Here is a 15,549-nt window from a genome sequence, read left to right on the forward strand (position 1 = left end):
ACAAAAATTTCCTACGCGCACGAAGACCTATCATGGTGATGTCCATCTACGAGAGGGGATGAGTGATCTACGTACCCTTGTAGATCGTAAAGCAGAAGCGTTAGTGAACGCGGTTGATGTAGTGGAACGTCCTCACGTCCCTCGATCCGCCCCGCGAACAATCCCGCGATCAGTCCCACGATCTAGTACCGAACGGACGGCACCTCCGCGTTCAGCACACATACAGCTCGACGATGATCTCGGCCTTCTTGATCCAGCAAGAGAGACGGAGAGGTAGAAGAGTTCTCCGGCAGCGTGACGGCGCTCCGGAGGTTGGTGATGACCTTGTCTCAGCAGGGCTCCGCCCGAGCTCCGCAGAAACGCGATCTAGAGGAAAAACCGTGGAGGTATGTGGTCGGGCTGCCGTGGAAAAGTCGTCTCAAATCAGCCCTAAAACCTCCATATATATAGGTGGGAGGGAGGGGAGGAGGCAGCCTCAAAACCTAAAGGTTTGGCCGAAATTGGAGGTGGAGGAGTCCTACTCCAATCCTACTTGGAGTAGGATTCCACCTTCCCACTTGGAAACTCTTTCCACCTTGTGTTTTTTCCTTCTCAAACCTTATGGGCCTTAGTGGGAACTTATTCCAGCCCACTAGGGGTTGGTTTATCTCTTCCCATAGCCCATGAGACCCCTTGGGGCGTGACACCCCTCCCGATGGTCCCCGGCACCCCTCCCGGCACTCCCGGTACACTACCGATGAGCCCGAAACTTTTCCGGTAATGCACGAAAACCTTCCGGTAACCAAATGAGGTCATCCTATATATCAATCTTCGTTTCCGGACCATTCCAGAAACCCTCGTGACGTCCGTGATCTCATTCGGGACTCCGAGCAACATTCGGTAACCAACCATATAACTCAAATACGCATAAAACAACGTCGAACCTTAAGTGTGCAGACCCTGCGGGTTCGAGAACTATGTAGACATGACCCGAGAGACTCCTCGGTCAATATCCAATAGCGGGACCTGGATGCCCATATTGGATCCTACATATTCTACGAAGATCTTATCGTTTGAACCTCAGTGCCAAGGATTCATATAATCCCGTATGTCATTCCCTTTGTCCTTCGGTATGTTACTTGCCCGAGATTCGATCGTTAGTATCCGCATACCTATTTCAATCTCGTTTACCGGCAAGTCTCTTTACTCGTTTCGTAATACAAGATCCCGCAACTTACACTAAGTCACATTGCTTGCAAGGCTTGTGTGTGATGTTGTATTACCGAGTGGGCCCCGAGATACCTCTCCGTCACACGGAGTGACAAATCCCAGTCTCGATCCATACTAACTCAACTAACACCTTCGGAGATACCTGTAGAGCATCTTTATAGTCACCCAGTTACGTTGCGACGTTTGATACACACAAAGCATTCCTCCGGTGTTAGTGAGTTATATGATCTCATGGTCATAGGAACAAATACTTGACACGCAGAAAACAGTAGCAACAAAATGACACGATCAACATGCTACGTCTTATTAGTTTGGGTCTAGTCCATCACATGATTCTCCTAATGATGTGATCCCGTTATCAAGTGACAACACTTGCCTATGGCTCGGAAACCTTGACCATCTTTGATCAACGAGCTAGTCAACTAGAGGCTTACTAGGGACAGTGTTTTGTCTATGTATCCACACAAGTATTGTGTTTCCAATCAATACAATTATAGCATGGATAATAAACAATTATCATGAACTAAGAAATATAATAATAACTAATTTATTATTGCCTCTAGGGCATATTTCCAACAGTCTCCCACTTGCACTAGAGTCAATAATCTAGTTCACATCACCATGTGATTCCAATGAATCCAACACCCATATAGTTATGGGGTCTGATCACGTCTTGCTCGTGAGAGAGGTTTTAGTCAACGGTTCTGAAACTTTCAGATCCGTGTGTTCTTTACAAATCTTTATGTCATCTTATAGATGCTGCTACTACGTGCTATTCGGAAATGCTCCAAATATCTACTCTACTATACGAATCCGTTTCACTACTCATAGTTATCCGGATTAGTGTCAAAGCTTGCATTGACGTAACCCTTTACGACAAACTCTTTAACCACCTCCATAATCGAGAAAAATTCCTTAGTCCATTAGTTACTAAGGATAAATTTCGACCGCTGCTAGTGATTCAATCATGGATCACTCTCTGTACCTCTCAACATACTTTGAGTCAAGGCACACTTCAGGTGCGGTACACAGCATGGCATACTTTAGATTCTACGGCTAAGGCATAGAAGACGACCTTCGTCTATTCTCTTTATTCTGCCGTGGTCGGGTTTTGAGTCTTACTCAAATTCACACCTCACAACGCAACCAAGAACTCCTTCTTTGCTGGTCTATTTTGAACTCTTTCAAAAACTTGTCAAGGCATGCATCTTGTTGAAACTTCTATTAAGCGCTTTCGATCTATCTCCATAGATCTTTGATGCTCAACGTTCAAGTAGCGTAATCCAGGTACTCCTTTGAAAACTTCTTTCAAACAACCTTGTATGCTTTACAGAAATTCTACATTACTTCTGATCCACAATATGTCAACCACATATACCTATCAGAGATTCTATAGTGCTCCCACTCACTTCTTTGGAAATACAAGTTTCTCATAAACCTTGTACAAACCCAAAATCTTTGATCATCTCATCAAAGTGTATATTCCAACTCCGAGATGCTTGCACCAGTCCATTGAAGGATCACTGGAGCTTGCATACTTGCTAGTATCTTTAGGATTAACAAAACCTTCTGGTTGTATCACATACAATGTTTGCTCAAGGAAACCGTCGAGAAAACAATGTTTTGACATCCTACGTGCAATATTTCATAAATAATGCATCAACAACTAACATAATTCTAACAGACTTTTAGCATCGCTACGAGTGAGAAAGTCTCATCATAGTCAACTGTTTGATCTTATCGAAAACATCTTTGCGACAAGTCGAGCTTTTCTTAATAGTGACTTATCACCATCATCGTCTGTCTTCCTTTAAAAATCCATCTTTACTCAATAGTCCTATGACCATCAAGTAATTCTTCCAAAGTCTACACTTTGTTTTCATCCATGGATCCTCTCTCGGATTTCATGGCTTCCAGCCATTTGTCGGAATCTGGGCCCACCATCGCTTTCTCCATAACTCGTAGGTTCACTGTTGCTCAACAACATGACCTCCAAGACAGGGTTACCGTACTACTCTGCAGCAGTACGCGACCTTGTCGACCTACGAGGTTTGTAGTAACTTTATTCGAAGCTCAATGATCACCATCATCAGCTTCCACTTCAATTGGTGTAGGCGCCACAGGAACAACTTCCTGCGCCCTGCTACACACTGGTTGAAGTGATGGTTCAATAACCTCATCAAGTTCTACTACCCTCCCACTCAATTCTTTCGAGAGAAACCTTTCCTCGAGAAAGGATCCGTTTCTAGAAATAAACACTTTGCTTTCGGATCTGAGATAGGAGATGTACCCAACTATTTTGGGATATCCTATGAAGATGCATTTATCCACTTTGGGTTCGAGCTCATCAGACTGAAACTTTTTCACATAAGTGTCGAAGCCCCAAACTTTCAAGAAACGACAGTTTAGATTTCTCTAAACCTCAGTCTATACTGTGTCATCTCAACGGAAATACGTGGTGCCCTATTTAAAGTGAGTGCGGTTGTCTCTAATGCATAACCCATAAACGATAGTGGTAATTCGATAAGAGACATCATAGTATGCACCATACCAAATAGTGCATGGCTATGACGTTCAGACACATCATCACACTATGATGTTCCAGGTGGCATGAACTGCGAAACAATTTCCACATTGTCTTAACTGTGTACCAAAACTCGTAACTCAGATATTCATTTCTATGATCATATCGTAGACAGTTTATCCTCTTGTTACGACGAACTTCACTCTGAAACGGATTTGAACTTTTCAACATTTCAGACTTGTGATTCATTAAGTAAATACTCCCGTATCTACTCAAATCATCAGTGAAGTAAGAACATAATGATATCCACTGCGTGCCTCAGTACCCATTGGACTGTATACATCAAAATGTATCACTTCCAACAAGTTACTATCTTAATTTCATCTCAATGAAAACAAGGCCTTGCTCATGTGGTATGGTTTGCATGTCACTAGTGATTCGAAATCAGGTGAGTACAAAGATCCATCAGCATGGAGCCTCTTCATGCAATTTATACTAACATGACTCAAGCGGCAGTGCCACATGTAAGTGGTACTATCATCATTAACTCGTATCTTTTTGGCACCAATATCATGAACATGTGTAACACTACGATCGAGATTCAATAAACCATTGAAGGTGAATATTCAAGAAAATAGAGTAACCATTATTCTCCTTAAATGAATAATCGTATTGCAATAAACACGATCCAATCATGTTCATGCTTAACGCAAGCACCAAATAACAATTATTTAGGTTTAACACCAATCCCGATGGTAGAGGGAGCGTGCGACGTTTGATCATATCAACCTTGGAAACACTTCCAACACGTATCGTCACCTCGCCTTTAGCTAGTCTCCGTTTATGTCGTAGCTTTCAATTCGTGTTACTAATCACTTAGCAACCGAACCGGTATCCAATACCCTCATGCTATTAGGAGTACTAGTAAAGTACACATCAACATCATGTATATCAAATACACTTCTTTCGACTTTTGCCAGCCTTCTTATCTACCAAGTATCTAGAGTTGCTCCGCCTCAGTGACTGTTCCCCTCATTACAGAAGCACTTAGTCTCGGGTTTGGGTTTAATCTTGGGTCTCTTCATTAGTGCAGCAACTGTTTTGCTATTTCACGAAGTATCCCTTCTAGCCCTTGCCTTTCTTGAAACTTAGTGGTTTTACAAACCATCAACTATTGACGCTCCTTCTTGATTTCTACTTTCGCAGTGTCAAACATCGCGAATCGCTCAAGGATCATTGTATCTATCCTTGATATGTTATAGTTCATCACGAAGCTCTCACAGCTTGGTGGCAGTGACTTTGGAGAACCATCACTATCTCATCTGGAAGATTAACTCCCACTTGATTCAAGTGATTTTCGTACTCAGACAATCTGAGCACACGCTCTACGATTGAGCTTTTCTCCTTTACTTTGTGGACAAAGAATCTTGTTGGAGGTCTCATACCTCTTAACAAGGGCACAAGCATGAAATCACAATTTCATCTCTTTAGAACATCACTTATGTTCCGTGACGTTTTACAACGTTTTCGGCGCCTTGCTTCTAAGCCAATTAAGTATTTTGCACTGAACTATCGTGTAGTCATCAGAAACGTGTATGTCGGATGTTCATAGCATCCAAAGACGACGCTCGAGGTGCAGCACACCGAGTGGTGCATTAAGGACATAAGCCTTCTGCGTAGCAACGAGGACAATCCTCGGTTTTACAGACTTAGTCTGCAAAGTTTGCTACTATAAATTTTCAACTAAATTTTCTCTAGGAACATATAAAAACAGTAGAGCTATAGCGCAAGCTACATCGTAATTCGCAAAGACCATTAGACTATGTTCATGATAATTAGTTCAATTAATCATATTACTTAAGAACTCCCACTCAATAAGTACATCTCTCTAGTCATTTGAGTGGTACATGATCCAAATCCACTATCTCAAGTCCGATCATCACGTGAGTCGAGAATAGTTTCAGTGGTAAGCATCTCTATGCTAATCATATCAACTATATGATTCATGCTCGACCTTTCGGTCTCATGTGTTCCGAGGCCATGTCTGCACATGCTAGGCTCGTCAAGCTTAACCCGAGTGTTCCGCGTGCGCAACTGTTTTGCACCCGTTGTATGTGAACGTTGAGTCTATCACACCCGATCATCACGTGGTGTCTCGAAACGACGAACTGTAGCAATGGTGCACAGTCGGGGAGAACACAATTTCGTCTTGAAATTTTAGTGAGAGATCACCTCATAATGCTACAGTCGTTCTAAGCAAAATAAGGTGCATAAAAGGATTAACATCACATGCAATTCATAAGTGACATGATATGGCCATCATCACGTGCTTCTTGATCTCCATCACCAAAGCACCGGCACGATCTTCTTGTCACCGGCGTCACACCGTGATCTCCATCATCATGATCTCCATCAACGTGTCGCCATCGGGGTTGTCGTGCTACTCATGCTATTACTACTAAAGCTACATCCTAGCAAAATAGTAAACGCATCTGCAAGCACAAACGTTAGTTATAAAGACAACCCTATGGCTCCTGCCGGTTGCCGTACCATCGACGTGCAAGTCGATATTTCTATTACAACATGATCATCTCATACATCCAATATATCACATCACATCGTTGGCCATATCACATCACAATCATACCCTGCAAAAACAAGTTAGACGTCCTCTAATTTTGTTGTTTGCATGTTTTACGTGGTGACCATGGGTATCTAGTAGGATCGCATCTTACTTACGCAAACACCACAACGGAGATATATGAGTTGCTATTTAACCTCATCCAAGGACCTCCTCGGTCAAATCTGATTCAACTAAAGTTGGAGAAACCGACACTTGCCAGTCATCTTTGAGCAAAGGGGGTTACTCGTAACGATGAAACCAGTCTCTCGTAAGCGTACGAGTAATGTCGGTCCAAGCCGCTTCAATCCAACAATACCGCGGAATCAAGAAAAGACTAAGGAGGGCAGCAAAACGCACATCACCGCCCACAAAAACTTTTGTGTTCTACTCGAGAAGACATCTACGCATGAACCTAGCTCATGATGCCACTGTTGGGGAACGTCGCATGAGAAACAAAAATTTCCTACGCGCACGAAGACCTATCATGGTGATGTCCATCTACGAGAGGGGATGAGTGATCTACGTACCCTTGTAGATCGTAAAGCAGAAGCGTTAGTGAACGCGGTTGATGTAGTGGAACGTCCTCACGTCCCTCGATCCGCCCCGCGAACAATCCCGCGATCAGTCCCACGATCTAGTACCGAACGGACGGCACCTCCGCGTTCAGCACACATACAGCTCGACGATGATCTCGGCCTTCTTGATCCAGCAAGAGAGACGGAGAGGTAGAAGAGTTCTCCGGCAGCGTGACGGCGCTCCGGAGGTTGGTGATGACCTTGTCTCAGCAGGGCTCCGCCCGAGCTCCGCAGAAATGCGATCTAGAGGAAAAACCGTGGAGGTATGTGGTCGGGCTGCCGTGGAAAAGTCGTCTCAAAACAGCCCTAAAACCTCCGTATATATAGGTGGGAGGGAGGGGAGGAGGCAGCCTCAAAACCTAAAGGTTTGGCCGAAATTGGAGGTGGAGGAGTCCTACTCCAATCCTACTTGGAGTAGGATTCCACCTTCCCACTTGGAAACTCTTTCCACCTTGTGTTTTTTCCTTCTCAAACCTTATGGGCCTTAGTGGGAACTTATTCCAGCCCACTAGGGGCTGGTTTATCTCTTCCCATAGCCCATGAGACCCCTTGGGGCGTGACACCCCTCCCGATGGTCCCCGGCACCCCTCCCGGCACTCCCGGTACACTACCGATGAGCCCGAAACTTTTCCGGTAATGCACGAAAACCTTCCGGTAACCAAATGAGGTCATCCTATATATCAATCTTTGTTCCGGACCATTCCGGAAACCCTCGTGACGTCCGTGATCTCATCCGGGACTCCGAACAACATTCGGTAACCAACCATATAACTCAAATACGCATAAAACAACGTCGAACCTTAAGTGTGAAGACCCTGCGGGTTCGAGAACTATGTAGACATGACCCGAGAGACTCCTCGGTCAATATCCAATAGCGGGACCTGGATGCCCATATTGGATCCTACATATTCTACGAAGATCTTATCGTTTGAACCTCAGTGCCAAGGATTCATATAATCCCGTATGTCATTCCCTTTGTCCTTCGGTATGTTACTTGCCCGAGATTCGATCGTTAGTATCCGCATACCTATTTCAATCTCGTTTACCGGCAAGTCTCTTTACTCGTTCCGTAATACAAGATCCCGCAACTTACACTAAGTCACATTGCTTGCAAGGCTTGTGTGTGATGTTGTATTACCGAGTGGGCCCCGAGATACCTCTCCGTCACACGGAGTGACAAATCCCAGTCTCGATCCATACTAACTCAACTAACACCTTTGGAGATACCTGTAGAGCATCTTTATAGTCACCCAGTTACGTTGCGACGTTTGATACACACAAAGCATTCCTCCGGTGTTAGTGAGTTATATGATCTCATGGTCATAGGAACAAATACTTGACACGCAGAAAACAGTAGCAACAAAATGACACGATCAACATGCTACGTCTTATTAGTTTGGGTCTAGTCCATCACATGATTCTCCTAATGATGTGATCCCGTTATCAAGTGACAACACTTGCCTATGGCTCGGAAACCTTGACCATCTTTGATCAACGAGCTAGTCAACTAGAGGCTTACTAGGGACAGTGTTTTGTCTATGTATCCACACAAGTATTGTGTTTCCAATCAATACAATTATAGCATGGATAATAAACAATTATCATGAACTAAGAAATATCATAATAACTAATTTATTATTGCCTCTAGGGCATATTTCCAACACTTACTTGATCAAACAATTAAACAGAGTCGATGGACCTAAACATTACTCTAACAATAGACCATCACTTTAAACAAAAACTAATATTCCGCTTGACGCTCATCGATCTCCTCCATGAACATCTCGAGCTCGACGACCTACCTCCGGGGGAAGGTGCTCCATGGCATCCATTTCCACATACACTACTGCAGGATGGTCCAAAGATGACGCATCAATCAGAGACCCTTCGATGAAACTATGTGCGATGCATGAATTGCAGACGGTATAGTTCAACATCCACCGCCAATAACGAGAACGTGTGCAATGGCGGAACCATCAAATATGATTCATAAAATAGTTACATGTGTGATTTGTGGCATACCGTTCTTCCATATGAACTATTTGCGATTAGCTAAAATAACACATAAACGGTTACACACATTCAGAGGTGTGCGATAGTGGTCACACAGTTCACTACCATCAACTGTGTGCAATGATACATCAGAACACAAACGATTCGGCATAACAAGATTTTTGCGGTATACAACAAACAGCTGTGTCACCGTTGACGCCTTGTGCACGGACGCTGCTATGTGTTTGGCTACGATAAACAACAACTCGTAGTATTTTTTTGAGGGCACCGCTGTTGCGATCGACGAAGACTATAATCTGTTTCCTTAGCGTGCCCATGCTTATCTCAGCTGTAGAGACGACATGTTAGTGCTTGGGTAGGATCGGGCCACTCACCACTACGAGGGGTGCACCCATGGCGTGGAGGCCTCGCCCTCTTCCAAGTTGAAGGAGCCCATCGTCATTGAGATCTCCGAAGATGAGGAATAGCTTATTTTTCTTAGATTTATCACTAAGGACCTATGTTTAGCTAGCTACACCTGTAAAGCATGTTTGGTTTACCTGTTGCATGAGATGCTCCTGCCTTTCATTTAGAAATTCTAGTGAAATGCCCAACGTAATGCTACTTGCAATCTGACCTTGTAGTATATGTTCTATTGTGCAATGTGGTGCTTAGTTAATTCTTTCGTTCATTTGTTGTGGTGATCATTTAACTATTTAGTTCAATTCTGCAATGTGATGTTCAATTGTTGTTGGTACAATTTTGTATTGTTATGCATGTGAGAAATAAATCGAATTTAGATGTACTAAATACATGTGAAATATATACAATTGCTAGATTTCCTAGTTCTTAACACGCTTGGTTTAGATAACTGGCTTTTCCTTGTGGCTCGAATTAGTGTGTTGGATCCGCAATGTGTTTATTTTTCATTAACATATTTCACTCATAGTATGCCAAATATCACTTATAACCCGATGAATATCTATCTTAAATATGTGGCAGGGGGAAACAATGGGAGACACTGAAGTTTACCATCGTGGTTTGCACACCCATGGTGCTTTGGCTAATAGCACATTATGGTGCAATTGCACGAACCATTCTAATATTGAGGTTTTTAATAATTTGTTCTTGCACATGTAGCACCTGATGTAAGAGGTTTAGACCCACTGTTCGATCCTTTTTGCATGTGGGGAAATGAGGTGTCCTTGAATACGAGTCAAAATAAGAAACTCAGAAAGATTGTTAAGATAAAGAAACTAGCTAAGAAAAACAACAAGAAGTTAGTATGCGCAATGAAGAAGACATCAGTCAATTATAGGATGGCACGATCTCTTTCACCATGTCATTTTCCCTTTCCGCCATTTCAAATTTTAGAAAAGATATTTGTGCATATGTTTGTTTTTAGTCCTTTTCAATGCAGTTAATCGATGATTACATCTCAAACGACCTCTATGGTTAAGAGGCGAGGAAGGTATTCATACAAAACCCACGGTATAATCTTGAGGTCTTCCTGAAGAGGATGAAGGATGGGCGGGCAATCATCCACACACACTGTCCTAAAGCTGTGAGGACCTTCAACATCTGTGAAGGCTGAATATTCGCCTTCCACTTCAATAGTTTTCTAGACAAGACTCATTTGTCTACCAACCGTATGTGTTGATACTTAATTCCCAATGGTTTTAGATATTGCATTTCAAACTTTGTCATGTTGTGCAATTGGGTAGGTAGGTATTATATACCTATATGATGTTGTACCGTGATGCAATTCTATTATGAAATCCGGGTTGCCATAATACGAATAAGAAATATACTGTCTGCTTGATATGAAATATTAATTTGATTACTAAATGGATTATAAATAATAGAGAAATTAGGCTGATAATTGTGGTTTCTATTGCATACGTTTTCTAAGACAACATCATGGGCGATGACCTCAAAAAACCCACACGGTTTCTAGAAAGTTAGCGTGTTGGATCAATGAACAATCACACACGACTTCCGTTAGGTACTGTCAAGACAAGACTCATAAGTGTTCTCAAAAAATACCTACTATATTCTATCATTTACATAATTTATATCACTAAATATAAGTTATGGAAGCACTAAAACAAGCAAATATGCGTGCAAAACAGAATATGTCAAAAACAAAATAGTGTGTGAAGATCTGAATGAACACCACACTTCCCTGATTCTAAAAATTCTGAAACGTTAGTACAATGAATATAATTTGCACACCAAGACTGTGTAAGACTTTCAACATTTTTTGACAGTCCAGTAAACTCAGGGAAATTTTGCAATGGACATAAATGTTTCTGTTTTTGCAGAGAACAGAAACAGGTATCCACACTATCCAAAAGGCTTTACTTGGTACCTTATTGAAATAAAAGACACATAACATGATTAATACATTAGCTTAATCATGTGGAAACAAAAAAACAGAAAGGATAAATATTGGGTTGTCTCCCAAGAAGAGCTTTTCTTTAATGCCTTTTAGCTAGGCAGTATGATTTCAATGATGGTCACATGAGAATAGTAATTGAAACATGCAAAAGGTCATCATTAATAACATGGAAAGCACATACAATTCTAACCCACTCCCTATGCATAGATATTTTTTATTAAACAATTTATGGGAGCAAGAATCAACTAGCATAGGAAGGCCAAACAAGCATTTCTTCAAGATTATCAAGACATAGAGAGGAAACTTGATATTATTGTAATACCTACAAGCATATTTTCCTCTCTCATAATAGTTTTCAGTAGCATCATGAAGTAATTCAACAGTATAATTATCACATAAAGCATTCTCTTCATGATACGTAAACATCGAATTTTCATTACTACCCACACAAGCAAACTTCTTATCATTCATAATAGTGGTGGGAGCAAACTCAACAAAATAACTATCATGTGATACTTGAGTGACATAATCCAACTGAAAATTAAAATCATGACAAAAAATTTCATGGTTATTATTATTCTTTATAACATTTATGTCATCACCATAACCATCATAAATAGGAGGCATGCTTTCATCATAATAAAGTTGCTCATCAAAACTTTGGGGACAAAAAATACCATCCTCATCAAACTTAGCGTCCCCAAACTTGTTGCTTTGCATATCATTATCATCATGGATATTCAAGTAATTCATACTATGAATATTGCAATCATGCTCGTAATTCAAGAAATTGTTATTAACTTTTTTTAATAAATTCTTCCTCTATCAATTGAGCACAATTTTCCAAACCATCGTTTTCACGAAAGACATTAAAAGGTGAAGGAATTGAGGCCAACTAAGTTCCATTTTTTGTAGTTTGGTTTTATAAAACCAAACTAGTGAAAAACAAGAAACTAAAAGATTCAATTTCAAGATCTAAAGATATACCTTCAAGCACTCACCTCCCCGACAACGGCGCGATAAAAGATCTTGATGTCTACTAACAACTCTATTCTTGTAGACGTTATTGAGCCTTCATGTGCTGGGTTTTGTAGCAGAGCAACAAATTTACCTCAAGTGGATGAACTAAGGTTTATCAATCTGTGGTAGGTATAGGATGAATATGGTCTCTCTCAAGCGAACCTGCAATCAAATACAAGAAATATCTTATGTCCCAACACACCCAATACAACGACAAATTGTATAGGTGCACTAGTTCGGCGATGAGATGGTGATACAAGTGTAGTATGGATAGTGGATATATAATTTTATAACCTGAATAAATAAAAACAGTGAGGTAACAGGTAGTAAAAGTGAGCAAAACGGTATATTAATGCTTAGAAAGAAGGCATGGGGTTCATACTTTCACTAGTGCAATCTCTCAAGAATGCAAACTTACTAGAATTATATAGTCATCCCTCAACATGCAACAAAGAATCAATTCCACTCCATCGCCACAACTGTGTGTATCCACTAAAAACCCATCTAGAGCCTTTCCAGTACCCTGTTGGAGGGGGAAATCATCTCGAGTGGACATCTCCATCATCCTGGTGTAGGCCATGACGAGGAGGGAGTAGTTCACCCTCGGGGCCGAGGGTATGTACCGGTAGCTATGTCTTCTATCTCTCTCTCTCTCTCTCTCATGTTCTTGAGATGGCACAATCTTGATGTATCTTGGGCTTTGTTAATATAGTCAGATCATATGATGTTTGCCCCTTGCCATCTTGTTGTGATGAATTTAATCTTTCTCTTTGAGATCTCGTTATGTTGGATCGAATATTTTGGTTTGTGAACACTTGATGTATGTCTATCATGCGGATAGCCGTAGTGACAATGGGGTATTCTATTGATTCACTTGATATATGTTATGGCATCAACTTGCGGATTCTGGTGACCTTGGGGATCTATGCATAGGGGTTGATTGCACATTTTCATACTACATTATGTGATAGAAATCTTGGGGTACTCTTTGAAGTTCTTTGTATCGGATTGAATATGACGAATCTAAAATTGTTTGATGCATGTAGTATAATGAGCTCGCGGATACTTGAGGTGACATTCGAGTATCTAGGTCACATTAGGGTTGATTGATATGTATCATGGGTGTTATTCTAGTACGAACTCTAGGGTTGTTTGTGACACTTACAGGAATAGCTCAAAAGGTTGACGAGAAAGAATAACTTTTAGGTAGGTCTACTACCTACAACGATTTCATCTTATGTTCTCCACTACTTACGAACTTTCCAGTGATTCTTTGTTTCACGTTGAGGGATGATCATCACATTCTACTATGTTAGCATTGTTGATAGATTGCACTAGAGAAAGTATGAACCCTAGGCATATTTCCAAGCATTTACACAATGTTTTTCTTGTTGTTTTCCACTTTCTACCTTGTTGTTTTTATATTTTCAGGCTATAAAAAACTATATCTACTATCCATACTGCACTTATGTCACCATATTTTCACCGAAGTAGTGCACCTATACAATTTTCCATTGTATTGGGTGTGTTTGGGACACAAAATATTTCTTGTATTTGATTGCAAGGTTGTTCGAGAGGGACCATATTCATCCTACACCTCCCACAGATTGATAAACCATAGATCATCCACTTGAGGGAAATTTGTTGTTGTCCTACAAAACTCTGCAGTTGGAGTCCCAACAACGTCTACAACAATAAAGTTGCATAGTAGACATCACGCTCTTTTCTTGTGCCGTTGCCGGGGAGGTGAGTACTTGAAGGTATATCTTTAGTTCTTGCAATTATATCTTTTAGTTTCTTGTTTTTCACTAGTTTGGTTTATAATAGAAAACTACAAATGGAGTTTAGGTTTCCTCATTTGCTTCATTTTTATAATGCCACTCATAAAAAAGATGGTTCGGGAAATTGTGCTTAATTGTTAGACAAAGAATTTATAAAAAATGCTTCATGTGAAAGCCTTGAATGATGAGCATGATAGTAATATTTTTAGTATGAATTATCTGAATATCCATGATGCTAATGATATGCAAAGCCACAAGCTTGGGGACGTTATGTTTGGTGAAGATGACATTTTTAGTCCCCCGAGTTTTGATGAGCAAATTTATTATGATGAAATCATGCCTCCTATCTATGATGATTATATTGATGAAAGTGGGTTTGGAAGAATGTCAACTCTAGGTACTAATGATCCCACTATTTTGGAGGATGTAAAATCTTTTCATAAAGATAAAAGTGGATTTGGAGTGGTCATGACTTTACTTAGTGATGAGTTCACTATTTTGGAAGAGGCTTCAATTGACTATGACAACAAAGTTGCTATCTATGATGATTGTGATGATGATATGTATGTTATAAATAGTAATAAAAACCATGAAACTTGTCATCATGATTTAATTTTGAATTAGATTATGGCACTCAAGAAACAGATCATGGTTATTTTGTTGAGTTTGCTCCCACTATTATGAATGATAAGAAGTTTGCTTGTGTTGGTAGTAATAAAAATTTTATGCTTGTGAATAATGAAAAGAATTTATATATGTGATAGTTATATTGTTGAATTCCTTCATGATACTAATAAAAATTATTATGAGAGATAAACATATGCTTGTAGGAATTCCAATAATATCAAGTCTACTCTCTATGTGTTCAAATTTTTGAATATATGCTTGTTTTGCCTTCCTATGCTAGTTGATTCTTGCTCCCATTAATTGTTTTCTCACAAAATCCCTATGCATATGAAGTGTGTTAGACTTAAATGTGCTTGTCATGTAATTCATGATGCTCTCTTGCATGTTTGAGTTACTACTTTTTATGTGAGCATCATTGAAATCATCATGCCTAGCTAAAAGGCATTAAATAAAAGCGCTTGTTGGGAGACAACCCAATACTTATACCTACTGTTCTTGAGTGTTAACATGAGTAAGCTAATGTAGTAATCATGCTTGCATCTTTTATTTCAATAAAGAACCAAGTAAAGCCTTTGGTATAGTGTGCATACTTGTTTGTTTGATTTTTTACACAATTTTGGTATGGAAATTCCGTGCATTGTCCTATTTGTTTATAATTTTTAGAGTCAGGGAAGTATGGTGTTAATTCAGATCTTCACAAACTGTTTTGTTTTGCATGCATAGTTTGCTTGTCTTATTACTTAGAAAGAAAAATTTAATCTAAAACAAATCTGAAACTAAATTTTAACAAAAATCTA

The sequence above is a fragment of the Hordeum vulgare genome, chromosome 7H (genome assembly GCF_904849725.1).
Source record: "Hordeum vulgare subsp. vulgare chromosome 7H, MorexV3_pseudomolecules_assembly, whole genome shotgun sequence".
Lineage (NCBI taxonomy): Eukaryota > Viridiplantae > Streptophyta > Magnoliopsida > Poales > Poaceae > Hordeum > Hordeum vulgare.